The 3,955-nt window shown below is 45.6% G+C and overlaps 1 pseudogene; it reads right to left on the reverse strand.

The window, feature by feature from the left end:
- Positions 1–1,763: 1,763 nt before the first annotated feature.
- Positions 1,764–2,596, reverse strand: LOC147796327 (uncharacterized; annotated as a pseudogene).
- Between the last annotated feature and the right edge of the window lie 1,359 nt (positions 2,597–3,955).

Below are 3,955 nucleotides of genomic sequence, written 5' to 3' on the forward strand. Positions count from 1 at the left end.
GCCATAGCTACACAGCTAACTGAACAATGTACAAAAATATGCCGCAGAAATACAGCTTTGAGGGTTGTAGCCTAAATATCAAAACATCAACAGTATTCAAGAAAGGCAAACATGTGCCCTACAATGCATTTACATGTAAAACACATGTATGTACATGTACATGTGAAACTGCCAAACTACAGTTCATAACATACACACACACACACACAATGTGCTTAGAACCACAAGCAAGCGAAAAAACAAATATTAATTACTAGTAAGACATGTCTTCACTGGGCTCCAGGCTTGGGGTGTCTTGCAATCTTGTACTGCTACACAGGCTGGCTCCTCGTCCGTCTCGGCATCGTAATCCTGTCTACGACGCCACTTGCAATGGTAGCTACTTGCGTAGCCCCTGGGGTTGTTGGAGTGTTGACTTCAACTGGTGGGAAATGAATCCCTGGTCGGACCACGACGACAGACTCGGGAGTTGGAGACAGCAGACAGCAGTGACTTAGTCTTAGTGGACAAATACTGTGCGACGCAACTCTACTGGCACGAATGGACGTGGATGTCCAGTCGAAATGTCACAAATTAATGTTGTGTTGCAAGAATGGAGAGGAACTGCATGGAATTTGAGGGAGGATGACGATGATGTTTGAAGTTGTGCCAGTTCCGCACAGTTTGTCTGCAACTCCGCCATTTTGCGGAAATCGATGACAGAAGATTGTTCCAAGCGAAGAGTGTTAAGTTCAACACGCGATAGTGCATCGGCTGCGAGGTTATCTCCACCTTTCACATGTCTGATATCACAGGTAAATTGTGATATGAAGTCGAGGTGGCGACTTTCGCGAGGGGGTTGTCGGTCAGATGAGGTGCTGAGAGCATATGTGAGCGGCTTGTGGTCTGTAAGCGCGTGAATATGTCGACCCTCAAGCGAGTGCCGAAAATGTTTGATGGCGAGGTAAATGGCTAACAGTTCGCGACCGAATATGCTATAACGTGTCTCGGCGGGTTGAAGTCTCTTGGAGAAAAATGTGAGTGGTTGCCATGCGTTGTCCACTCGTTGTTGGAGAACAGCTCCAACAGCGACATCCAAAGCATCTGACATGACGCACAGAGGCGCATCTGGCTTTAGATGAGCGAGGAGAGTGGCATTAGTGAGGGCAGTTTTGATTGCTTGAAATGCAGCCGTAGCAGTGTCACTCCAAGGCAACGGTGCCGATTTCTTTCCTGCATTAGTGAGCAGATCGGCGAGTGGCTGGAGGACTTGCAAATAATGAGGAATGAAGCGGCGGTAGAAGTTAACTAGTCCGAGAAATTTGCGCAGTTTGGTCAGAGTAGTTGGCTGCGGAAAATCGTGGATGGCACTGACCTTTGTTTCAAGTGGTTGCACCCCTCGAGCATCAACTCGATGTCCTAGGAACTTAAGCGATTCCGTACCAAGGCAAAATTTGGCCGGATTGATTACCACTCCATACTCATTGAGGCGGCTAAATCTGCGCCTAATATGGCATGCTGAATTTCTGCAACTACGAAAACCCAGCGACATGGCCGCCGGATGCCAATGTCAAGTGTCAAAGATCTCTCACCGTAAGTAGCAATTGTCGATGAATTTGCTGCTTGGAGATCTTGCCCATGTCGACGGTGGGTGCGCTCGTGCGGGGTAGGAGGGATGACGCTCACCTCAGCTCCTGTATCTATGAGGAATTGGCGTGCTGAGTGGTGGTCAGTGACATAAAACATGCGAGAGGGTGTGGAGTGGCCGGCAGAGTATGCCACCTTTACTTGCCGGCCTGGCCGTTTCCCTGGTTGCTGGCATTGAAGGAACAGGGCTGGGTGCACTTGTGGGCCCCGTCACCAAATTTGGCATGATACCAGCACACGTTGGCGTCATCCGGAGGAGTTGGAGTACTGGCACGGGGTCGACGACTGCAAGAGTGAGAACGGGAGCATTGAGGGTTGGTCGAGAGTTTCTGGACTTGAGCGGTTAGACGATTTATCTCGCCGCAAAGAAGCTCTACCTCGCTCTGCAGGTTTGCTGTCAGGGTAGCCACCGGTGTCACGGAGTTTACCCCGTGAGATGGGATGGACACAGCCATGACTTTGTCAGCCAGCTCGGCGAGTTGTTCCATCGTCATGGAGTCTCCTGCCGAGGTGATTACCATCTGTACGCTAGCCGGTAACCGTTGCAAGAATAACTGGTGCAGGATCGAGTCTTGCAGTACTCTGTCACCGAGGAGTTGGTGCATCCGCTGCAGTAACTGCGTCGGCTTACGATCGCCAAGTACCTCGTCTGTCAGGAGCTGCTGTAGTCGTTTTTTTTCAGTTGCCGTTGTTCTTTTGATCAGCTCCTCTCGTAGGGTTTTGTAGGGGTGTCTTGTGGAGGATTTAGGAGGATGTCCCTGACTTCCTGAGCAATTGACGGGGTGAGAGCTGAAATGATATGGTTGTGTTTCGTTTTCTCCGCGTTGATCCCTCTTGTGGCAAACTGGGCCTCCACCTGAGCAAACCGTACATGTGAATCTGCAGGCCAGTACTGAGGTAGTTTCAGGCTAACTGCAGCCGTCATGGGTGTGGCAGTCAAGCCCACCGCTGGTGTTTCTTCGAGTGTCATGTTCAAATCACGTCTGGGTCACCAATTTAGTAGTGTTGTATAAAAAGGAACAATGTTGACAACAGGTACTAACTTTTGAGAAAGGAACTTTTATTCTAAACGCTCCACCCTCCTTCCTGCAGCAACGTAAATCTGTTTTGTGGCAGATGAGGTACTGCTGCTCACCGTGGCTATCTGTCGTTCCTCTTGCTCCTTTTGAAGGGCGACCTTCATTGCCTCCAGTTCTGCTCTGAGCTGCGCCATCTCATCCTCACTTCCCGGCATTGTTGCTCCTCTCTCTGATAAACTCGTCTGGATACGGGTAGATGTGCTTCGCCTCAGGCTGGGGGTCACAGCATTAGTACTCCATCCTGTCTACGATGCCAAAACACAAGAAAATGCACGACAAGGATGGTGTACATTTACTGGTCTGGTTCTTTTAAAGGCGTTGCTGCATTGCAGGAAAAGAAGACCCCCAACCTTGGCTATCTCAAACTTCTATTATTATTATTATTATTATTTATTCATGCCAAAAATTCAATATACATCACAAGCAAGATGGGCATAGGGGAGACAAAAGTAATACGGAATCACTGTGGTCACAGACCTGTCTCCCCACATCAAGATGTGGGAAATTAACAAATTAATAAAATAAGTATACTGTATATACATGTACATGTAAGAACACTGAACATGACGACATTAAGAAAAAAATTAAAAAAAACACACATTTAAAAATACTTTATGGCACCTTGTATAAATTAAACAATAAATAAATAAATACATCCAACAATAAAGCGTTACTTCTTCTGTAAGTAAATATTTAAAAAGCAGAATAATAATAAAAAAAATTATCCAGGATATACACATAAAATAAATGACATTATGAGATTGCATATGGGAACAAAAACAAAATAATGAATAGAGGATTGCACTAACAGAACAAGGGTAGCCAAACATGAGGTAAAAAGATATAAAATGGAGATAAAAGAAGAACTTCCACACTACATGAATTGAATAGCAGTAGGCCTAAATGGAAAAACAAAACAAAATAAAACAAATAAACAAGAACAAAAAACAAGCCTAAGAATCAGGGTAAAGGACAGTATTTTTCAATACTGCCAGGAATTGTGAAAAAGGTTTCAAAATAAGAGTGTTAGAAACGTGTTCAGGGAGATTAGACCACAACCGGGGAAACTGATGAAAGCAGGATAAATGAAGAGATTGTGTACTAGCCTGGAGATGATTAAAACTAAAAATATTGGTATGTCTGGAATTCACGGTAACCTTAGTCTGACACATTTCACACTTGACAAGATTAAGAAGACATTTACATACAAGGGACAACACTGCAAAATTACGGCGATTGGATAAAGTTGA

The sequence above is a fragment of the Acanthaster planci genome, linkage group LG17 (genome assembly GCF_054643075.1).
Source record: "Acanthaster planci isolate LZ-2023a linkage group LG17, COTS_SCS, whole genome shotgun sequence".
NCBI classification, from domain to species: domain Eukaryota; kingdom Metazoa; phylum Echinodermata; class Asteroidea; order Valvatida; family Acanthasteridae; genus Acanthaster; species Acanthaster planci.